This window comes from Monodon monoceros, unplaced genomic scaffold, assembly GCF_005190385.1.
Source record: "Monodon monoceros isolate NGI ecotype Baffin Bay Population unplaced genomic scaffold, NGI_Narwhal_1 Super_Scaffold_4, whole genome shotgun sequence".
NCBI classification, from domain to species: Eukaryota; Metazoa; Chordata; class Mammalia; order Artiodactyla; family Monodontidae; genus Monodon; species Monodon monoceros.
Window position 1 is genome coordinate 68,858,137 of NW_021703781.1, and position 25,157 is coordinate 68,883,293.

A 25,157-nucleotide genomic window follows, 5' to 3' on the forward strand; every position below is an offset into this window, starting at 1 on the left:
GTGTGTCCATTGGCAATGAAAGGAGAGAATCCAGTCATTTATTTGGATAATCTGAGACAAGCCTGTCTACACAACACATGAGGACACAGGGCTGCTCCAGGTAAAAGTGTTTTATGCTCTTGACTAAATGTGCCTCCCTCCCTGGTACGCTTCCCGATCCCACATCGATGTCTGCAGGTGCATACAGACCCAGAATAGAACTGTAGAGATGGAAGAATTTTTAGAGATCATCTATTCCATAACCTTCATCTGACTTGACAGATGAGGAAAATGAGCCTGGAAAGACCAAGTCACTTGTTAAGGATTAGACAACTAGTTAGTGGGGGCATCTGTGCTACAATCCTGGTCTCCTGACTTAAAACGGCACTCCCACCACCACCCAGTTTTCCCAGAACCTGAACAAAATGAATGTTCTCTCTGGAACTGATGAAACAATGCCATATAAATTAACTAAATCATAATCTGAGCCTTGGGGGTGTTTTTCATATTTCATGCCTCCACCTTGTCACTGCAGCAGAAAGTAGGATCAGAGGTACTACACATTGCTTCCTTTTTTCCATCTTCATTTTTTATTTCAGAAAGATGTAGGAGGGGAAAACAAGCTGGCAGAAAAATCTGAGATCCCCTTAGATTATGAGTGGCTTGGGAACAGCATAACTTAATGTCCAAGACATCATTTTAAAAGAACTGCACCAGAGGAGATAATACAACCAGAAATTAAGTTTCTGTAACAATGAATCAGAGTACCTGATAATAATGACTAATTAAAAACAAGAACACCTAGTATTTATACAGAGACTTTCATCCCGATCAAAGTTGCATGTGGTGATGAATTCAATATCATCTAATTGTCATTATCCCCATTTCACAGAAAGTAGTCAGGGCACTGGAGAAGCAATTGACTTAAGAACTGGTGCTGAATATCCAAAGTGAAAAATACAGCCTTACATCCAGATATTTATTTCCCATTTTAGCTAAAGATAGAGTATTAGCCAAAGGGCAGAGAGCTAAATTCTGAATTATTCTGACCACATTGCCAGCAAATAATCCCACTGGACTCCATTTCTCAATTTTGTATTTTGTAACAAGAAACTAGGTTCTTTCAACTACTTTATATATTTTGTAGGTAGAGGCAACATACAATTTTTGAGTTGGAAGGGGCCTTAGAGTGGTATAATAAACAAACAGGGCTCTGGGGTCAGCCAGGCTGTCTGATTCCTATGTTCCTATCTCAGCTGCACTACTTACTAGGTGTGTGGCTTTAGGCTGGTCACTTTGCTACTCTGTGACTCAGTAGCCTATCTGCACAATAAGGGTAGCCCTACTACTTACCAGGTTGTTTGTAACATAAGCAAAGTGCTTAGAATATTGCTTGCCCCATAGCCAACACTGCGCATAAATATTTACTATTACTATTTTTACTCGCACATTCCCCATGGGCCTAGCACTTGTTCGATAGAACCAGAGATAGCAAAAAGAACCAAGAGCCAGACAGAGTAACTGAAAAGTCCAGATAGTAAATGGCAAAGATAATTGGCTTCATACTGATTCAATACTATAAAACAGTAATGAAAACTAGTATTTAGTAAGGACTTACTGACTGCTATAATCTCATTTAATTCTCATAACAACCCTTTGAGAAAAGGACAATTGCATATACCCATTGTGTTGGATTAAAAATGGTCATAAATTCTTTGCCATTCCTCCCATCAAGAGATAGAGTCTATTTCCCCTTCAGTAAATGTGGCCCGTGACATGCTTTGATCAATCAAATGAGGTGAAAGTGACACTGTGCCAGTTCTGGGGCTAGGTCATAAACAGCCCGAACAGATTATGTTCTGGCTCTCTTGGAACCCAGCTGTTGTGCAATAAAGAAGCCAATCTAGACTACTAGAGGAAGAGAGGCCATATGGAAAATTGAGTTACCCCAGCTGATAGCACCACCTTCCAGTCACATGTGTGAGGCCATCCTGGATGCTGCAGCCCAGGTGAACTTCCAGCTGAATGTAACCTTATAAGGGATCCCAACAGTTTCATGTGAGGCAGGGATGAACCATCCATGCAGAGCCCTGTCCAAGTAGCAGAATCTTGAAAAAATATATGGTTGCTGTTGTTTTAAACTACTATGCTTTGGGTGGGTTTGTTATGCAGCAATAGGTAACTGAAACACCCATATTTTGGATGAGAAACTGAGGCTCAGAGAGGTTAAGCAACTAGTCCTTGGCGTCACAGCTAGGAATCCACAGCCTAGATTCAAACCCAGGACCATCCTAAACCCAAATTCATGATCTTGACCAATGAACTATATCATGCCTCCTAAGGAATAACCAACTTCTAAAGAATAATTCATAAGTTTATTTTTGTAATTTCTCTATTTCAGACATTACACAGTGTAGGCTGGACTAATAAAAAACATAACATGTCATTCCTTTTTTTTTAGCATGTCATTCTTAATACCAAACAGAATAAAATTGTTACAGCTAGAAATGGAACCAACGTGGTCTTTGCCAAGTTCATCATCACTTCTTGTAAATTGAATGGGGCTACCTCACTGGGATGTACCTCAGGGTACAAAGCCCTAAATTACTTTCTCTTTTTATTAAAAAATAAAGATGCAAATGAACATGTTCTGCTCTCACCTTCAGGAAATCAGAGGCCCATTTGCACTTAGGGTGGTAAATGGAAAATGACAACAGGTGCTTGTTGGCTGTGACATTCTCCAGGTGAAGCATTCTGGGAAAAGGAAAAGAAAGGCTGATTTTATTACATTTTCTGGATCACAGAGAACTTTGAGGTTTTCCAGGAAACTTGGCTTATAACTTTGTATCTTTCTAACAGGAGTACATTTGTATTTCAAAGCGTCTTTAAACCCATCATTTTCTAAAATTTCTTACTGCCTGAAAAACTGCTGGAGCCATTTATTCAACAAGCAGGTACTGACACCTACTCCATGCAAATCTCTAAGAACTCCCTGTATCAGAACTTTAAAGTGTTTTTATTTCATTGTGCAAGAATGCTTGCCCAGAAGTCACTTATTTTATAAACCTCATCCCATCTAGAAGAAAGCCACAACCGGAAAAGGATGAAGACAAGGCCATCAAGTAGTTAAAATGTGTGTATCAAAGAGTGTAAATTACAACCTGGGTTCTTGGCTTATAGGAGACCTTCTCAGTCCCTCATTCAAAGCCTATTTACTCTTACTTTAGGACTAATTCTAACAAACCTAACTCTCCCATTTCCTAGCCTACAGAAGATTAGAGACATCAAATGGGAGGGGAAAGTACTGCTTGGAGAGAGAGAGAAAAAACAGACCAAGTAACTTGAAATATCGCAATCTGGGGTGACTTTGCTTGGACATAAGTAACTACAACCTCAAGTGCTCTTGAGGGCATGAAAGCAGTAGAATGCAATGTGACAGTGGATATTCAGGGAAATGACTCTCAAAAGATTAAATTGTGTTTTGTTTAAGAGGGCAGGGAAGCACATAAAAGCTTTGAGAAACATTTTAGTATAAAATAAACTCAGAAAAACTACATGTGTTTCACACGGAATTCCTTTATAATAAGGGAGAAATCACTGTAAGTTTGAGATGCAAAATTATATCAGTGTGAAAGCAATGCAAGCAATATGGACTTTCCTTCATTCTCTACTTAAAGATGGCAGAAGTGAGATCATTAACACAGGAATACAGAACTGAGCATGAGCATAGTTTTGTTCCCAGATGTTTTGTGTTGGATCCCTGCAACACAGCTAAAGGGATCAAGGAAAGTGGAAAGATGAATTGACTCGTCCAAGGTCACTCAGCAAAACCATTAGCCCAGACAAGAAAAGAGGACCAAAAAGGAGGGAGTGCCTGGTACAAGGTGGGGCACTCAATATTTGGGAAAAGAGGAAAAGAAAATGAGAGGACTGTTAGCTGTTTTTGAGAGGCATTTGTTCTAAGAGTTTGCCAAGACTCTCAGCTACAGCAAAAGTGGAGAACTGTGGTCACAGGGTCACAGATGGCTGTAACTGGCCTGGGAGCCCAATGTGACCCCAGAAGGAGACAGGAACACTTTCCATGTGATGAATTGTGTAATGGTCAGAACTAACACACACCCAATGAGCTGGAAGGGATGACATTTATAACCAGGAGATGTTATAATAAAGTGCGTTAACTCCTAATACTACTCACTACTTAGTACTTCTACAGCACGTTCCCTCTTCCAAAGTGCTTTACAAACATTAACTAATTAAACCAGCATGAATTCTGGATGGGAAAATTGAGCCTCTGTAATCTGTTTGAGTTCTCTGAAAAAGCTAATAAAATTAAGGTGTAATGTTCGTGAAGAGGACTACACAGAACTACAGCTTTTGTAAGGGACTAAATATGGAGGTGTGACGGTGCCATTTGATATTCTCAAAGGCTGTTTATGGCAACGTTATGCCACTGCCACAACGACACCAACAGAAGACCAAGTCGAAACACCGAGGATGCTCTCTTTCCGCAAGCAGCCTGAGTATCTGTGGCTGGCTGGGGTCCCCTCTCCTTAAAGTTCTTCCTGCAAGGGGCTTGTCTGAGCCCCAAGTACGTACATGGAAGGAGGAGGAAGCCTGCCTCCTGGGTCAGCCAAGCTCTGTCCACCATCTCTGCAGAAAGGGCCTCATAAAGAGGTGTGGGGAGCAGACACCCTCCCAACGGCCTACACCAGCCAGTGGCCAAATATCTGGTGCCTAGCAGGATATTCAGCTCCCCGCCCCCCAACCCCACCCCGGTCAAATATTTGGTCGCTGCTGCCCAATACGCAAACGCTTTAAAATATTCACAGTTTTGAGATTCTACAGCGCCTTCTCCCACTACATTCTTAATCTGGACAAGTTATTTTGCCTGTTTTTACATGTTGCCATGTTTTTTATAAAAGGGAGACATTGTTACTCTTGGTGAAGAAATTTGGAGGCAATCAGATGAAAATGCACATCAGAGCATTCTGGTTTGCCATATCAGAATCCCTGGGATTCCGCATTGCACTCATCCTGATTCTGACCTCAACCATAAAGAACAGACCGCAGAGCTGGCCATTCATCCAACCTGCCTTTCATTCTTCAATGGCTTGAAATCCCAGTGGCTCAGAGGAATACTACTTCTCAGGAGAATTTCATTTGGGGTTGAAGCAAAGACGATTATTTTATAGCAGGAAATGGAAGCTCAAGGAACAGTGGAAGGAAATAGGACCAGGGGTTGGGAGGCTGCACTATTGCTCCAGCTGGTTCACTAAAAATCTGAGTGATCCCAGGCAAGATCCCACTCCATCTAACCTTTGCTTTCTTTTTTTACTGAAGGAGGAGCAAGACAGGATCAGTGGTCCAAGGAGAGCTGGTGATCCCAACTCTAACATTCTTAGATTCTGTAGTTACACACGTAAGCCTAGGGGGGTTGAGTCCCTAGGCAGAGACTTCTTGATTCATGGCAGAGTCATCGGGCCATCCAAATTATAGGACTGCTGCTGGGTATTTAGACAAGGCCCCAGTAGAAATGCATATAAGTCACAAAACAGTTACACTGAGCATTTACCAATATTCTCATGTGGATTACTTTAAAGCAGAGGCTGAAGACGTGAGCCAAATCCAGTCTGTGGTTCTGTGTTTTGTTTTGTTCACATTTTTAAAGTTAATCTCCAATATTTCAAAAATAAGCGATTTCATCTAAAAACTTGAACTCCCAGTTTCTCTTGAAAAATTAGATAACCTGGTTGCACTGGGCTAATTTTTCCATGTCAACAATCAGCTGGAGATGAGAAGAGACTACCTTTCCTGGAAGGACACACACTCCCTGGTTCCTTACCAGGTGGGCCCCTTCCATCACATTCCCTGCTTGGGCCTGGAGGCATCTGAATCTAAGAAGATGCTGTAGAGAACAGGTGCTGTAGATGTGTCTGTCCAGCTGGGCTGCACGAGAAGCTAGCAGTGCAGGCTGCCATTGCTCCAAGGAGCTGACAAAGTGGGAGAGCCTTACGGTCAGTCGGGTTCTCCCTGCTTGCTGGTCCTGAAAAACATCTCACAAAACTGCCCTTTGGGGTTTGTGCCATCATTGGAGTACTTAGAACCCCGAGTCACACCAGTGAAGCCAGCCCTACATCGAGGGAATGACCCCGAGGCTGACTGGGCCCCTTCCTTCTTCCTCCCCAATCCAGAGATCCAGCCACAGTTAGGCCAGGGAAGGTGAGAGAACAAATGACAGGCAGCTGGTGAAAACAATGAGAACAACCACATCCTCCCAGAGTGTGACGGATCTGCAAGAGCTTTCACATTGATCCTCCCCACTATCTGTGCCATTTTACAGATGAGGAAACTGAGGCTCAAGGTTCCCAGAGTGACAAGGCTAGAGGAAGCAGAAACAGAGTTAGGAGACCAGCCTACGTTTTTCACTCCAAGGCCTGCGTTCCCTCTCCTGCACCCAGAGAGTCTGTGGCAGAGACTGCAGGCTGCCATTTACCCTGCCAGATGCAGAGCAGCGAGAGAACATGGGCATGTGTCCGTAGATGCAAAGGCTGGTCCTTCACCTCTAGGAGAAGAGCAAAGAAGAAAGATAAAGGCAATGTGTGACCCAAAGGTTCAGATCCCAACTCTGTCTTGGTTTTGAGGGTTAAAAACAATAAAACCAAACCAAAAAGGATCAACTTACTTGACAGTAAATTGAACATTCCAGTTAAATTCTCTTTACAGAGCAAATCTTTGCATGCCAGAAAGGGAGGGAGTAGCAGACTTGGGACTGTGTGGCACAATGGCTAATGTCCTGCTGCACCGGGGCATGTACTCTGGTGGGTGTTTGGAGGAGAACAGGAGAAGCAGTGTGCTGAGTAAGAGAGAGCATGGTGCCAAGAAGGGAGAGAAGTGGCAGCTGGTGAAGGGCAGGCCAGCAGGGCCTGTTGACAGACCCGAGAAGGTCAGTAATCAGAACGGAATCACCAGTGACACAAAACACACTCAGAATGTCTGCCGGCTTCTCCCTTGCTTTGAAACACTGGTGCTTTTGTGCAAATAGAAATGGAACTCTCTTCTCTACAGACCCTCTGCCCAAGCCAGCCTACCCTGTTTGTTGCCCCTGGGCACATCACATAGTGCCGACTCCCATCCTATCTCCCCAGAATTTCTTCTCTTCCTCCTCTGCCCTTTTGCATCTACCTATTTGGCTGGGGCCTCTCTAGGTGACATTTCTTTCCCCAGGTGACATTTTCTTCCCAAATGTCCTACTTGGGAGCCCTAAAATTTTGCATGATTGCTGTCATTCACTGAATTGACTGAACTGTTACTAATTCAAATAGCTACCATTAATATAGTATCCTAAGGGCCTTACATATATTAACTCAACCTTCATCACAACTCTGTGAGGCAGAAACTATTATTAGCTCCATTTTACAGGTGAGGAAACTAAGGCACACAGAGGTTAGATGACTTGTCCAAGGCCAGCCAACTAGTTAGTAATTGTGTATATTTTAGTCTACTAGGGCTGCCATAACAAAATACCACAGACTAGGTAGCTTAAACAACGGAAATGTATTTTCTCACAGTTCTGTAGACTGGAAGTCTGAGATCAAGGTGCTGTCAAGGTTGGTTCTGGTGAGACCTCTTTTCCAGACTAGTAGACAGCCACTTTCTCACTATGTCCTCATATGGCCTGTCCTCTGTGCTCTCATGGAGAGAGAGAGACCTGGCATCTCTTCCTCTCCTTATAAGGACACCAATCCTTTTGGCTTAGGGCCCTACCCTTATCACTTCATTTAACCTTAATTTCCTCCCTAAAGGCCCTGTCTCCAAATACAGTCACATTAGGCATTAGGGCTACCACATATGAATTTGGGAGAGACAGAATTCAGTCCCTAACAGTGTGATATAATTTTTTTCCATTCATTCATTTACTGAGCATCTACTAATTGCCAGACACAGCAGTGAAAAAGGCAAACAAGAGCCTGGCTTGTTAAACTATAAGCTCCCTGTAGTCTAGTGGGAGAAGTGGCAACACACAAGGAACATATGAACTCATTAACCAAATAGATAATTTCAGACAGTGCTATGAAGAAATAATAATACTGTGAAGAAAGAATAGTGCTATGAAAAAATAATAGTAAGGTGTGTTATTGGACTATCTTGGCCAAGCATGCTTAAGTATTTATTAAGCATTTATTATGTGTAAAATCTATTCATTCGTTCAACCAATATTTACTGAGTATCTATTCTGTCAGATAAAGTACTGATGCTGGAAATGCAATGGTGAACAAGACAGACCAAGTCCTTGTCCTCAAGAAATTTAGAGGCCAGTGGGTTATAGAGGGGAGACTCTGAGACATCATGGTCCCAGCCCAGGATACTTCCAATCTTCCGTTAAAATATCAAATGAGGGCTTCCCTGGTGGCACAGTGGTTGAGAGTCCGCCTGCCGACGCAGGGGACACGGGTTCGTGCCCCGGTCCGGGAAGATCCCACATGCCGCGGAGCAGCTGGGCCCGTGAGCCATGGCCGCTGAGCCTGTGCGTCCGGAGCCTGTGCTCCGCAACGGGAGAGGCCACAACAGTGAGAGGCCCACGTACCGAAAAAAAAAAAAAAAGATGGACGAAACATCAAATGAGTCAAGACATCCCTGAGGGCTGAACTTTGTGGCCCACACTGCAAGCGGGGAAGGAGTTCAGGAGAAAGGAAGGGCTGGCTACAGTGCAAGTCAGAGTGTGGAGCGTGGCTTCTTTGAAGATGTGGGACTCAACGGGCATAAAAGGATGGAAAGGATGGGCGTGTGAGAGAAGGGGGACCTTCCATCTAAAGGGGTATGAGGAAAGGCACATAGTAGAATGGAAACAGCAGCAACAGCACTGGCTTATTCTGAATAAAGGTTCATTCAACACCTATTCAGCAGAGCACATGTTCTGTCCCTACAGGGGCCCCAGACTCCTACGTTCCAGGAATTTCCATCTGGCAAGGATAAGGAAGGCCCATGATGATCCATCGCACCCCAGAGTGGGATGTTCCATTAAAGAATTGGAGAAAACACTGAGGGACATGAGAGGAGTGTATATGCCTTTTGTGTATAACAGTAGCTGTAGAAACTTGTGTGTACACCTCCATATCTATACACATATATACGAAGAACAATTTATACTCTCAGAGTGCCTTCACATTTATCCACATAAGTACCTTGTGAAGTATGCATAACAGGAGTGATGGTTACTTCTATTTCCCGTGTGCATAAATGCAGTGCTTTCTCAATGAGGACCCAGTCAGGAAACCCGGAACCACAGCTATGCCCTGCACTGCACTGTCCTGCTCCAGCATCAGTCCAGAGCTGCTGGGGAAATGTGCCAGCACACAGGCAATGGCAATGGGGAGAAGTGGGGGGACTCGGGACATAGAAGGTTGAACTGGCAGGACTGTTGTTGGCTTGACTATGGGGGTAAGGGAAAGAGAGGAATGAAGGATAACAATAAGATTTACAGAGGACAAAGGAAATACAGATCAAGGGAGAGGGGAAATAAGATATAGTGCTACTTTAGCTACTGAGAGGCTGTTTGATTCTAAGCAAGTATTTCTTTCTCTAGTTCTCAGGTTTCTCATCTGTAAAGTGAAACTATTTAGATCCAATAACTAAAGTCCTTTATGTATGTATATACATATGAATATATGTATGGTATATAAATATTTCATATATACCAACATTTATAAAAATGAGGCAATGAACATTCACATGACCACCCCTCAATGTAACACAGAGCACACCCTTTGCAAAAAAAAAAAATAAAAGACCCTTTGCACACCCTTTCCCATTGTACCCCCTAACCTTACCCCCACTCTAGATGGAACCGTATTGCCATGCTACCGAATTTGGCATTTGTCTTTAAGCCTTTTAAGGTTTAATAATAATTCTGTTATTTTCTTGCATCTTACAATTTAACAATGCTCACTCTTTTTTTGTACAGTTGATTTGTGGTTGACAGAAAGCTTCCCATATAGACCATCTCATCTGTTTTTCACTGAAATCCTATGAGAGGGGCTGACCATAGAGGATTAACTCCAGTTTTTCAGGTGAGCAAAGTGAGGTCCAGAGAGGGGTATGCCATAGCACTTATCTTGACTGCATTTTCATCCCATTTCATGCCTTGCTTTCTACTGCTAGTTATCTTTTCATGCACATGTGTCCCCATAACTAGACTATAAGTTCTTGAGAGCAGGGATCTCTTCACTGAAGCTGTGGCCAGTGTGGTGAGGTTATGGGACTCAGGCTTCAGTCAAAGAAAGAGTGATGAGGGGAAAGCAGCTCATGTGATGGGGAGGCTTCACAGATAACACAGGATAAGAGATGCAGAATTGGATCTAAAGAGAGGAACAGGACAAATGAAGGCCAACCGAGTAATCAAGAAAGTGCTTAATAGATCAGAACCCATGACAGAGTGTTCCAGGCACAATTTTGCTCTTATAAACCAAACTTCTGATGTTTAAAAAGCAAAATAAGGAAGTTTTCAGAATAGTTGTAGGAAACCATGGGGGTTATCCAGTTTGCTTGTTGGCATAATCCTGGACTTCCTGCAAAGGTAACACATGTCTAGTAAAATGCAATGGGATCATATTACAAACCAACAAATATAGTCAGGAAAAGCATGACCCTCTAAGTATAACATTTCAGAATTAGTAAATTTAGGACTAGGGAATGCCAGGGAAAGGGTAATAAAGATAACCATAACCTTACAAAAATTATTTCCCACAAAACTAGAGGGTACTTCTTTTGTTCATAGGCTTCTTAGAGTCTCAACCCATCAGTAGGGAAATGAGAACTTCTTATATGCCACCAGTCAGCTCAGACAGCAGAAGCTTCCTTAAAAAACAGGTCTCCCAGATTTCAGGCAGCCCTTATGAAGGCTGGACAAATTTTGTCAGCTGTCTGGTATTTTTAAGGAAAGTACGTTGGTTTCAATGATCTCAACCTCTTGGTCAGTTGTAACTTGATATACTCCACTTGAATACTCCAATTTATTCCTATCTTAGTACCTATCGGTAAAACTAAGATTTTTTTTCAGAAGCTCCTGGATTTCTCAACTCTTTCGTAAAAAAAGAAGCATGACTGTGAAGACTACTGTGATTTGCAGAATGTGTCCATACATGTATAACCCAAACAGACCAATTAATGAAGCTTCACCTGGGTGTGACAAGTCTCCACCACAATATCCATGGAGTAGATGTTCTTTCTAGTGACAGGGACAGGACTAGGAAGAACTATAGGGCTGGGTCTTGGATACTCAGTGCTGTTCATCGTATACACAGATAATACTGATGATCACTAATGTTGCATGTTGATGCTTTGCATGCACCTTGTCATTTAAGCTTTATAACAAATAATAGAGCACTACTATTCTTACTTTCCCTATTCTAAAAGATAAGGCAACAGAAGCTCAGACTGGTTAATAACTTGCTCAGAGTCACCGAGAAAGCAAATGGGGGAGTCAGGATTCCAGTACAGGTCCGTCTGCCTCAGGAGCCCCAGCTCTTAAGCATTTTGCCATCTCATCTTCCTCAGTGGCTCTCTTGCAGTCCAGCAAGACCTAGGCTCTGAACTGTTTCTCTACTAGCCATGCAAAGGTAGGTTTGCACCGATCCAGCCTGGGGCTGCTGGAGAGGGGACTATTCATTACCATCTCAGAGCAAAGTAAATCAGCATAAGACCTTGGCCTCATTAGCATGAGGCTTAATCTCCTCAAGTTGCCAGTCTTGGCCAATTAACACTTTTATTATAAGCAGCTGTTACGTTTGTGCTTCCCAGGTTACTAAACATGAGTAATAAATTGACAGCAACTACTGGAGCCATGCTGACAATTAGCTTGCCTCAGGTCAAGGGCAAAACAGTCTTAAGTGTCCTACTGACTCTTTAGCTTCAGGATAAACAAGTCTTTCCGCCACTAGAACTGCCTTAAGCTATATTACATTTTCCAGGTGAAAACACTTAGGGCCAGTAGGCCTGTGTAGGTGTATGTAAAGAGAGAGATTCTTATGGCAGATCAGAGGGTTTCTTTCTATTCCCTGGGCTTGTTTCACTCTTATGGAAGATCTCAAGTATGACAAAATAGCTCCAAAGAGTTAATGTTTATCAACCTTTGTCATGAATGTTAGAAGTCTTGACATGTCATGATATTATATATATATATGTGCCTATATATCCATATATGTGTATGTGTGTGTGTATATTTTAGCTTACATGTTTAGAAAGAAGTAAGCAGAAAGGAAACACTGTGGCCCAGTAGAAAATATCTGAGGTCCTGTGGTTTCTAACCTTTTGGGGTTTGATATTCAACAACACAATATTAGAAAATCTTTTAGGGGTTTGCTATCCAATAATACAAAACAAGAAAAATGAGACAACGATAAATAAATCCTATCTAGCTGATTTAAATTATAGAGCTCATGCAGTTTGAGCAAACCCTCTTCCTTTAGCCACGGTATGATTCTTCTTGATTGAGAATCGAGTTTCTGAGCCCTTTCTCAGAGAATGAAATTACAAAACACAAGATAGCAGATTTTAAAAAAATTGTCCCCAGGTATCCCTGCTGAATATCAAGTGACTGGGTCAGAAACTCAGTCGGAAACTCTGCTTCAGGAAGAGCAGAACAAATCCCCCTCGCCTAGGAAGCCAAACAGAGCATTGTTTTAGTTCCGTAGGAGATGATGACAATGGGATAGGACATTGTCCCAAGTAATGGTCTCCTGCTGGCGGGGAGCCGCAGAGGCAAAACCGAGGTGCTCAGCAAAAACAAACAAGGGGCTGAACTGCTACCTTCTTTTTAAAGCGAAAACTGTTGATCCTGGAACTAAGCCCCTCCCAGCAGCTTCCATTCGGTTAGAAAAGTTTTGCTTTTGGAAGCATTCTCAGCTGGAGTGTCACTGAGTGGGGAGGCAGGGTACGGAGGCTAACGAACTGGTTCTACTGTTTCTGAATTGCTGGCTTCAGAGACAGGCTTTGGGGACCATTTTGAATTTCACCAGCTGCTGGACAAAAGAGGCTTTCCATAAAAACACAATCCCTGCATCCTGCGTGGGTCCCAGATGAGCTCTCCCTGCCCCCGCACCCCACCCTCACCCCTCACATTTTAGGACTGCGGATCACGCTGATGTACTTTGTATTAGCAAAGTCCTGCATGTGAGAAAACCTTTATTTTTTTAAGTATTAATCAGAGATGCCTGAAGACAAAAACCAATAAGCCATTTCTTTGACACAGAAAGTCAGTACCTTCCCTTTTTTCCTTGTAAAATAATATTAAATGTAAAGTCTCTAATGTGCATCTCAAAACATAATTTAAACCAGATAAAAATGGAAATGATTGAAAATTTTGAAATTTTGGGAAATAACAACTATCCTTTCATATTTGAAACAAAACATAAATGAAAATTCAGGGCCAAAGTCGTCCATCAGCCAGCTGAAGCTTTTGTAGCAAACACAGCTCAAACTCCACCACACAGATGGAAAATAGTTCGTCCGAATGCAAGCTGGCACTATTCTTTCAATCCGCAAACTTCTACAATCTCCATTAAAGCTGCATGGCATTCAAAAGTTGAGGTCCAATTCATCTTTGCTGTTAATGAGACATTTTACAAGCGTATTTTTTTTCTTGGGAAAAATTTTTGAATTGGGTAAAACAAATGGGAAGTGGATATTTAAAAAACAAAACAAAACAAAACAAAACCCCCCCCCCACACAAAACTCCTGCCTGGTCTGGTGATTGACTTGCTTAGAATTCTCTGGGCAAGCATTTCATTTCCTGATAACTGCCATTTTCCCTCCCATCCCAAATTCCCTCTCATTGAGGCAAACACAGGTCATGGAAATACGAATTTGTTCTGCTGGAATTCCCTTCAAGTGTTTCAACAAGAGAATTATTTCATATCAGCTGTCTGGGTGTCCTTCCAACTTTTTCTTTTCTTCTAAGAACAGGTTTTTCTACAAAGAAGGATGCCAGAGAGATTGTCAGTTATAGGAATGAGGCATCTGGGGTTAGACACACAACTTTTTGATGTTCTGTATGGCCACTATTTGTGTTTTATAATGTCGCTAGCAGAAAAGGATCCTGACATGAATACCCAAGGGAGAGTGGCAATTTATATTTGTCTTACAGTAATTAATCCGATATTTCTAATTTAAAGACGTTCTTTAAAAAAAAAACTCAGTGAGAGGATGTTTTTGTCCTCAGTTACTTGCATATGATCATCTCATTTTTCTCCCTCACCTTCCTGGGTTGACTTCCTTGGTTAAATGATATTCCAGTGGGTGAGGAAAGGCATCAGTTAATTTTGAAGGTGTTTTGAAAATTTGTTCACCATCACAGAAGCCTCAAGTGAGAGAAGAATACATGGGGAGAATGATAAGCAAGGAGAGCTAGTTTGAAGTACAGAGGGAAAAGGTAAAAATAATGTAGGGACAGAAAAACTGTTTAATTTGAAGATCTAGTTGTTAAAGAATAAAATTAGAGTATAAGAATTTGATTAGGCAGACTCAGTTCAAATTATTACTAACAATGTGGGGAGAAACCAAAGGAAACAGTTTTCCGGTAAATCCCAGGTACTCAGAACTGGCTAAACGAAACAAGCTCTGGAAAAGGAATGAAAATTAGTAATAGATAGACATAGACACTGTAGACAAGTCCGATCTCACTGCCTCCTCTTCAATATCTGAGTGCATCCTGCAAAACAAGGGGCTATTTTAATTTTGTCTTCATCCTCCATGACTCTGGCTAGTTTTTGCATCTGCCTCATCTTGTCAGCATGTCCAGAATAGTTGCTGGGTTTTAAGCTGATCCCACGTCCAAATCGTGTCCATCCTGATAGGCGTGAGATGCAAAAACCTGCATTCATCTCTTCTGGGCTTGCCATAAAGCAGAGTTCTTCAGGGATGCAAATTTTCCCTCCTGAGAACCCTGCTTCAAGAAGAGGAAGGTCCAGGCACTCAGGAAAACGCTCAATTCAAAGAATCTGGCAGGAAATTGATGGTTGTGAAAGTTGTGCTCCAACTTCTGCTTTTTAAGGGTCCCAGAAACGTGTTTAATATGAAATTTCTCTAAGAAAATGTTCATGGGAATTATTTTAAAGTTTTAAGAAAGTCTATTTGATAAAGGTGGAACGTTTTCAACTTCAGAGACTATTTTTTTTAAGGAAACAAATTTCAATCACTTTTAATAATAACCGTAGCCCTCCGACCGACAAAGGCTACACTGCAGTTTCCAAGTTGAAACATCCATCCTTGTATTCAGGGAAAGTCCTCTCAGCAGTTTTGAAAAATACTAAAAATAGGGAAGCAATTGCAAGATCACTTTCACCTGTGCAATATCCTTTTTCATGACTGTTTCCAAATTACATAGCTAGGGTCACGAATTTTCACAAACACAGTTTCATTTGTGATAGTTATGTGGCTGAAATTCCAGGCTGCTATTTCATTCTACTGAAAGGCATAGGGCTATCTTTGCCCTCTCTTCCTCCTGTTGCTTAAACCAGCCAAGAAAACGTCAAGAAATTAAGAGGAATGGAAAACAGGAGGTAGAGATCATATTCAGAGGCCTGAAATCCACCACGTGAGAACAATTATGTTGATGATCGTTGGGGTTTTACCTCCCTGCTCCAAGTCCTTCGTCTGTGCAATGGGCTAACGTCCCTGGGCTGGGGAGGAAGCCGATCCAGATCCTCCCGGTGTCAATTTGCCTTCTAGAAGCAACAGGATACGCACACAGGATCTGGGCAGTGCTTACATTTGTAGTTTTTTGGCTTTGTGAGGGTTATTTGGGACTCTCTCTGCGACAAGCTGCAGAAGAGTGGGGGGCGGGGGACAAGGTGGGGAGGAAAGGAGTTGGCGAAGAAGAGGAGAGTAACAGAGATAAGCAGGGGGGTGGAAACCCCGGGAGGGAAGGGAAATGCCGAAGGCGCAGAACGCAGCCAGAGGAGGGACGCGGAAGAGGTAGGGCGGGAACCGGACTGCGTCCCGAGCGGGAGGGCCCGGGCTGGGCTCCGTTCGAGCGCGCCGCTAAGCCCGGGGCCGAGCCCTCGGCAGCAGAGCTGCGTCCCTGGGCCCGGCCTCCGCCCACGGCCCCACCCCCACCCCACCCCACCCCAACCCAGGTGGCCGCCTTGGGGAGGTAGGAGCCGCGGAGATGCTGAGTTCTGCCTGCCTTCGGCCAGGGATCTGCACCAGCCGAGACTGAGCCACGGCGGGGGCAGCCCGCGGCAGGGTGGCTCGCCAGGCTGGGTGGGATGGGCCCGTTTTACTGGAGGTGGTGTTTGCAGGAGGGGAGGGGACAGGGGCCACTCGGGGCATCCCTGAGCACCGCGGGCCGGGCTGGGGGCCGGGAGTGAAGATGCGAGTCGAGCTCCAGGTTCTGTTTCTTGCTGGCGGCCGCCGGGCGCCAACTGCAGCCGCGCGAGCCCACTGCCCCCTCGGTCTCGGCAGTCCTTCCCCGGCGCTGGGGAGGCACCCGCCCCCAACCCAGGTCCTGAGTTGCGACGATCTCGGGGGGGCCCGGGAGCCGAGCGGAGAGGGAGGCGGTCTGCGCGCCTCGACTTCCCCCGCGCGCCGACGGCTCGGAGCGCAGGGGCCCCTCCCAGGGCGGGGGTTCCCGCCTGCCCCGCGACCTCACCTCGGCGTCGGGCCCGGCCTTGGGCCGCAAGGGCAGCTGCGGGCGTGGGCTCCGCAGCGGCCGCATCCCCAGCCAGCCCAGAGGCGCCTTCTCGCCCTTTCCTCCCCGGGTCGGGGACCTAAACTCCCGGAACCCCGTGCGGGGCGGAGAAGACAAAACAGTCCATGCTGTCCGCCCACGGCGCCAGAGGAGCTTCTCGGGGGCGCTCCAGGTTCGGGGGTGTCGCCTCCCCCAGTGACTTGCGGGAGTGGATGCCAGGCTGGGCCTCTTGACAGTTTCATCGCTACTTCTAATTTCTCCTTCGCTTTGCACTGGGGGAGCTGCCCCTCCTCTTGGAGAAAGAGGCCGCGCCTGCACCCAAAGGGAATGCTCGGGTGACCCGGGGAATGGGGCTGTCTGCCCTTGGTGCGCGACCTGGGGCCAGGAGTTAGAGGTTTCTGTTGCATCAGAGAAATACAACGGCGTCAAGGAGAATAAACGTATAGTAGGACTGGGCCTAAACTTAATTTTTAAAAAGTCTTAAATAGTCCAGTTTGCCTTTTTGCTTCTACTGAAAACATTACTATTTCTCAGTGGTAGAGAGGGGATAAAGGCGATGGATGGGTCACCCTATGCTGGCGTCTAGTTTGCCTTCATTTCCTTCGTTTCTCCCGCGGTCGTCCCAGCAGTGTCCACATAAAATATTTTCTTCTGTAGAACCCTTGCAATAAAATCGGATTTTTCTATTTGGATGATTCTACGTCAAAGACAGTAGGCAGCGGCGCCCGGCTTTGCCAATGATTAACGGGAAGGACATTTCCTACAATAAGGTAGAATCAATGCGGTGCCCACAAGCCATTGATTTCCACCCGTGTCGTCAGCTTGTTGTTCACTTTCTCCTAAGATTATGGCAATAATAATAACAACCAGGACACAAACAGCTCTTGAGAAGTCGCTTGTAACTACTTCTTCTTGGAGGTGAGACACACGGCACACCACCCTGTGGACCTATGTTTTATTTTTGCCAGAGGAGCGGCAGAATTGCCTGGAGTTTTTAAAAAAATGATCTATTTACAGACTTGCTAATGCCTCTGCAGAAATCCTGTTTATCAGCCCAATAGTTGTGACAGGGTTAGAAAACCATTTTAAACTGTTAATCGGCCACAAAAAGGGTCCCAGATTGACGCCTTTCACCTACCTTTGAAAGGCTATAAAAGCGATGCTGTACATTGGGATGAAATTAGACAGCCACAAAATCATTACCTTGACTTCCCACAGTAAAGACAGCCTTAAAGAGGGGCTATTGATGGTTTCAAATTACATAACGGTGGTTTAAATGTTCTTCCTCTGGGCTCACAGAAAGCAGTTTTAAAGTGTGAATTCTTCAAAGAACAAACAGCCACTGTCATTCAAACGCTGACATGCAGCTGCCTTTTAATTTTATTTATTGCAAAACGGCTATTGAGGGAAAAAAGAGAAACACAAAAACAAAAATCCCAGCAAGAGCAGGCCGAGCCCAAAGAGAATCATGTTCGGGTTATATTTCACCAAGCTCCCTGGGCGCACACTTGGCCCGGAAGCTCGGAGGGCGCGACCTTTTCCTCCGCGACGGGACATGGAGTGGAATTCGTAGGCTCACATGTGGGAAGAGCTCCGCGAGTGTCACCGGGTACGGTCTGCCCACTGCTTCTGCAGATTTTAAATCTGGACACAGCCTCCTCTAGGCTACAAGGGAATGCTTTTCCCACACAGCATCGATTCCGGGGGTGGGGTGGGCCGGGGGCTGGGTCCTGGCGCTAAAGGTCAGCCCTCCCACCCCCGCCCCTCTGGATTGGCTCCAACCTGGCCGAGGGTGGGCCTCCACCTTACATCTGACCTTTCCTCGGACCGATTTCTAGGTAAATCCGGAAGGCGATCGAAAGATAGCCGCCCTTCCTTTGCCAAAGGGGCATCTGCATTTTTGCAGGCTGTCCCCTCAAACCCCATCCTCCTTGTAACTCCACCCTTGCGCGCAAGGCCTGCAAAAACCCTATGGGACACCCCGCCGCCCCAGCTCACGCTTCTTAAGGCCAAGTCAGTGGTCGAAAACCAACCAGGTGGCAGCTGTCTTTACCGAGCAAAGACATTCAAAGACGGCCGCACCGAGCGCGGCGTGCGGTGGGAGAGGAGCGCACCCCCTTTAGCATCTTGGGGCGAGAGGGCTGTTGGGCTCTGGAGCGCTCAAGGAGCAACTTTGCAGCGTACTTGAGAGACCAGAGGGGAGTCGGAGAGCCGGCGGCAAGCTGCGGTTCGGCCACATTCGCTGCGCAGCACTGCCCCCTGGTATCCTGCGCCGAAACTGCCCCGCTAGACGGCTGCGGATCTCCCTCCTCCGCGGCCCGGACCAACATTTTCTCCTTTCTTGGCCACAAGCCCTGCCAGAGAAGCTGGCCCGGAGGCCTCAAGAAAGCTCTCGTGACAAGCTCCAAAGCCTTCCTCCCCGCCCCACCCCAGGCACTCACCTCCCCAGAGAGGACTGAGGGCGAGGGCTGCCGGACCAGGCCCCCAGTGCGGCCCGCGCCCCTTCTTGACTCAGGCACCCAAGTCCCGGCTGATGTCTACTCAGGAGGCCGCTGAGTAGATGTGGGCCGCTGGAGATGTGGGATCTGCTAGGAGGCCTCGGCTATAGGCCTGGGAGAGCGGGGAAGGCTTGTGTACACAAACTCATTTGGGGCTGGGAATGTTCATTCTTTAATGAACCCAGCTCCCTGGGCATCTTTTTTTGGCATCTGGGCTTTGCAGAGAAGAAAGAAAGCGGGAGGCAGAGTTGGGTTCTTCCTTGCACCCCAAAGTGGGAGAGATGGGCAAGGTATCAGGTGACCCACTCCAAACACCAGGGTGAGACTCGGGAGGGCCCAGAGTGCTGCCCAGTTTGTCCCTTCCTACCAGCCCCGGCTGGCCCTGGCTTCCTGCAGGCGCCGGGAGGAAGACTGCCTTCTTTTCCAACCCATGCTGGGCATCTGGTGCCTGGCGTGGGTATCGGGCCCAAGCCCCAAGACACCCACCACCAACTGGAGGATTGGTCCCAGGCTTGGGGGCTAGGCTTGATGGACAGGTAGGTGTTTAGATCGCTGGACATAGGGAAGGAGCTCAGGCTCTGCAACCAGATCTGGTGGGGGGTACCAGCTTGGTTGGTCACTGACTGTGTGACCTTGAGACCTTCGGCTTCTCTGTACATTATTTTCCTTGTTAGTTTTTCAGGATGTTGTGAGAATTAATTGAGATAATTTCCTTAAAGTGCCGGCATGTGCTCAAAGTCACCGTTGGTGATTGCAGGTGTTCCCTGCAGGAAAGTGCCCCAGAAAGCATCCCATACGGGGGCCGCCTGCACCACCACACTGGTGCTAACTCCAGTTTTCAGGAGGGGATGATACAGAGCAGTGACAGCCCTGAAGGCTGTGCACTGGCGTCTGGATGCTTCCCTGGTCTCTAACACCAGGGCCCAGACTTTGCTCACTTCTCTCAGCTCTGGGAAGCTAGTCATCCTCGCTTATGAGGGCATCTAGCGATGAAAACACTGGCCTAACACCTGTTGCACACCCAGCCTTAACCTGCACCAGATACAGGGCTAAGAGCTGTGCATTCACTATCGCATCTCATCTTCACAATGCCGGGACAGAAGTAGTTAAGTTTTTAAAAATCCCTTTTACAGAGCAGGAAACAGGGCTCAGAGAGATTGGGTAACTTGCTGAAGATCACACAGTAAATGTGGCACAGCAGGGATTTGGACCCAGCGTTTTTTTCAGAGGCCAAGCCCCCTCAGGTGTGACATTAGAAAGCACAAGCTTTCGCTCTTTGGTTTCCACTCACTCTACATTCTTTAAACTGCAATTTCCTCTTCCCTCCGTTGGCACCTGCGGACGCTGAGGCACGATCCCGGGAATCTCAGGCCTCGGCGCGCATTTTCGCTCAGTTAATTAGTTCCCCGGACGTCCTGAGACCCTTTGGTCGAGTCCTCTTCGGACTCTAGTCCCCTAGGCGATTTCAGATCAGACTGACCCACCCGAGCACCGGGACAAAGGTCCGGGGAAGAAACCCTTCCCCTCCCTGGAGGCTCGGCCCAGCTCAGCTCAGCGGTCCAGAGGAACCATTTAAGAACGTAGGTGAGGCTACTCCTGTTGAGTCTCGGGGAGGCTGGGAGGAGCACGGAGCCGGGAAATTTCGGGACTCCTCCGGGTGCCAAGCCGCGGGGGAGCTCCCTCCCTCCCGCACCCGATATGAAGCTCTCTAGGACTGGGACGAGGACGGGGCGGGTGCTCTATTGAGTGTAACAGTAGGTTCGCGGCAGTCAGCTACCGAGAACCCATTGAGAATGGACTTGGACTTGGGGTTCCCGGGCCAGCTGCTCCCTAGAGCTGTCCCTGAGCGCCGCCCCCCGCCCCCCAGTCAGCAAATCTCTAGTGAGCGCCTACTGGGTGCCAGGCCCTGCACCCCAGGGCCCTCACTCTCTGTCCTGACCCCTGCCTTCCAGTGAGGTCGAGTTGAGGGCGCCCCCAGCGCTGGTCCGAGTGAGCTTTCCGGGGGGGGGCCCGCGCTTTCCAGGCTTAGCTGGGTCGCACCCCGCCCACCCTTCACCCAACTGCGGCCGCCCCGCCTAGCCCCGCCGTCGGGCCACGCTGGGCCAGGCGCCCCCTGGCGGCAGGAAGCCGCGCACTCGTCGCCCTTGCGGCTCCGGGCTGAGCCTGCCCGCCGTCCCCGCCCACCCGGGAGCCCTCGCTTGCCTCGCCCACCCTCCCACTTCCCACGGAGGTGGCCAGCCTTGTCCCCAGAGACCGTCCGAGAGTCACTCAAGGCTTTCCTTGACTGGCCCGGGTGCGCTGCTGCCCCAAGCCCCCCACGTTCTCCAGCCGCAGGCCCGGTTCTCCCTGGTTAGAAACCAGCGACGCCAGGTAACGCCGCCCCCCACTGTCCGGCTGCAATTGGACGCCAGGCCGCTCGGAGGCAAGCGCTGTGGTTGAGAAAAGACAAAACCCACCCGCCCAAGTTCAGGGGGTGAAGGAAAACTGTATTCAACCTGGGTTTTTGGAAAGAAAGTGTCCCCACTCGACCACCGCCAACACACCCTTGTGCCCACCTCCCCTTGCCCGTATCTTGTGAACCGGAAGGGCAAATACGCCGCAGGCTTCTCGGCGGTCACACGTGTGTCCCCGATGCCATCTGCCCACGTCCCTGTGCGAAGCAGCTTCTCACCCTCGAAAATTCCCCCGGGAAGACGCGATGGAGAGAGAGGGCTCATCCGAACCAGAATTTGGAAGAAAACGCCCTGAGAGCTGTTCAGAAACCCAGCAAGCTTCATTTTAACCGAAACTCCTGGTTAAAGCTTCTTGGGTTTCATGTGGGTTTCAGGTCTGGGGTCAGAACGACCTGGATTTGAATTTTGACTTTGTCACTTAATAGCTGAATGACTTGGGCAAATTACCTTCTCTCTAAGCACCAGGTTTCTCTCCTATTACAATAGTGTTACCTCACTGGTTGTCACAAAGATGAAAAAATCATGTGTGTAAAGAGCTTAGGATAGGCCAGGGAACTGCATCTTGATTATTTCTTCTAAAGCCGGAGTTCAATGAGACTTTAGCTAATGAAGTTTTGAAAACTGGATTTGATTTGGATGCAAGGATGAGACTGGAGGCAGAGATATTATTGTGAGGTCAGTTTTTAATCCTGGGAGGGCTGAACTCACAAAGGAGCATTAGGTGGGGTGGAAGCCTGCATCAGTGAGAATAAGTAAGGCTGGGAGTTAGGACCCCAGGATTCTCCAAGGACCCTCCCAAGCCTAAGAGTTTTCTTGTACCTGCTTTGGGGCAGGGTTGGTCTTTCTGCTCTGTACTCTTGAACCCAACAGGGGGCCAGGCACTCAGGGTCGGTGCTGCCTGCTGAATGAGTGGTTGATTTGATTCATCCCAGATGGGGCCTTACACAGGTTATCTTTCCCTTTGCTTCATTAACTCCTACCTTCTCTGAATGGGTCAAATTCCCCTGTCATATGCCCTCAGAGGACCATACACCTTCTCTTCATGAGGACTTATCACTGTTAAAACTTCACATTTATTCGTGTGATCATCAGATTGTCTTTTTTTGCTGTAAGCTTCACGGCTGTTTTCTTGTCCCTGTATTCTCAACAGTTAATACAATGGATAACGGTTGAATGGCAATGAAATGGCTTTTTTTGTAGCTAGATTCAGAAAGTAGTTTAACCCTACCCCTCACCCTAATTAGCAGTCATAGTAGGTAATTCACAGTATACTCTTTCAATATGTTGTAAAGAAATTAGCCTCCAAATGCACTACCAGGCAAGCTATTCTAGAGGTGACAGAATAGAAAGGCACGCAGACCAAGTTAAATGCTTGAATCTCACAGATTATTGGATAAATTTAAAACCCACACAGGAAGAAGGAAGAGGAAAGAGATGGGGTATGTTAGCACCAATACAGTAAGGTGTAAGCAGGTGGAAGGACCACTCTCAGAATCATGGGTTATGTAATATGCAATGTTCATGTCCCCTTCTCCCTCCCCTCCCCTGCTCTCCATATTAACCTTCCCCCTTAATGATGTGGTTACAAGGACTAGAGTTGGGGGTGAGTAATGGGATAACAGACACAAGGTGCCCGAGGCAATGACACACACTTTCGCCATTAGAGAGCCATGGTCAAGTTCACCTGGCCACAGCAGGAGCTCTACTATTAGCTTGCTGAACGTCTAAGGGTTTAGCTGTGCTTCACAGGCAGAACACAGTTGGGACCATAATGGTGTCACCAGTGGGCGGCTGGTATAGAGGATAACATAGCTGCCAGTCCTGAGGTGGCATGATCGTACCTTATAACTTGGTCTTTTTGTCTGTATCTGTACTTAGCACTCTGGTTTGTTAGGCAGTCTTCCATTTACTGGAAAGATACAATCAAATAATCCACACAGTCATATGAAATGTGATAAACACCAGGAAGCTGGGGGTGGGGGTGGGGGTGGGGGAGGGGGAAATCTGCTGTCCCAAGAACATGAGATGAGCAGTCAGGGAGAGCTTCCCAGAGGAGGTGGCATTTGAGCTGAGATCTGAAAGGAGAGTTCCATAGTCCTGAGGTTTCAGAAATTCCTAATAAATAAACATCAAGGTCTATTGCTTTCCGCCATCCAGTTCTCAGTCATATTTAGCCTGTTTTCTATCTGACTTTCCAAAGGAACACTAACCTGTTCTAGTCCCCCAAATGTGCAAATGTTATGTTTTACACAACAATAAGAACGAAACACACTTATTGGCAAAAGACACTGCAGAACAGTGTTTAGGCTTATAAATGGTTCTAACTGGGATCAACAGCCTATAATTAGACTTTAACAATCCAAGAGGAGTAATGTGCACCCTGCAGGACACATTGGCTTCTTTTTCTTTAGTTCTGCAGGTTTGGTGGGTAGATTAGCCCCTGACTTGCCTCCTACAATAACTGTCCCACCGAGGTAAACATGTCACAAACAAGAACAATGAGATCACCAATAATATAACACTAGTACTATAAACAAAAGAAATGCCACCTTTGGCTCTGGTGCAATGAAAAACACAATGTGGACCAACTAACAGGGCTATTTAAAAAACAAATTTCTCACGGCCAAGCTTCTTAGCTCTCCAAACACAATTTTCTGGGAACCTTGGTACGAGGAGAAGTTTTTCCTGAAAGGGACCCACCTCTGCTGCTCTTTGGACGGTGCTCTGCTTACAGATCTGAGGCCTTGGACAAAGAAGAAAATGCCCCCCACAGACCCACCTCGATGCTTATTCTCATGTATTCCTCTTTATTTCCTCCCAAATCGAGACATTTCTAGGGTCACAGGTTACCGTAAATGGAGAGTCTGAAAGCACATCCCCATCAATGACATTTTCCAGAAACCTCAGGGTTTTCCCAGATGCCTAAGCCCTCTGATCACAGACCACACTTCCTTGATAAGGACTTTTTTCTGTATTTTGTTAAAGAATGTATAGATGGGTAACAGAATATTAGTTATAGTGGATGTTTTAAGAAATTACTTGGTCTATCCCCTTCAATTTGTAAATGAGGAAACAGACTCCAGGTGCAGACTAGAAGACATGAAAGGCCTTGCTGTGAAGAAAGTGCAACATATGCTTATACAAATAAATGAGACAGACTTGGGTATCAAGCAAGATGCTTGGCTGGTTTCGTCTGGATATTGCAATTTGCCCCCATTCCAAGAATCAACTCATCGGACCAAGGGTTGAGTAGCCAGAGTCCTCAATTAGCTTCCTTGTGACTTGACAAGAGGGACAGAGACAAGGACCAAGCCTACTGTCTAGAAATGGAATGAATGTGTTTATAACGGGATGACTGGTTTTTGTAGTAGAAGGGATGTTACATTGGATAGGACCTTTGAGCCAACTCAAAACTGACCCAAGAAGTGAAAGGCCTTTATTGGATCACATAACAAAAAAGTCCAGGGAAATACTCATTTCAGGCATAGCTATATCCGGAGACCAACGGTATCATCAGCTAGTCACTCTCTGTTTCTTGGGTTC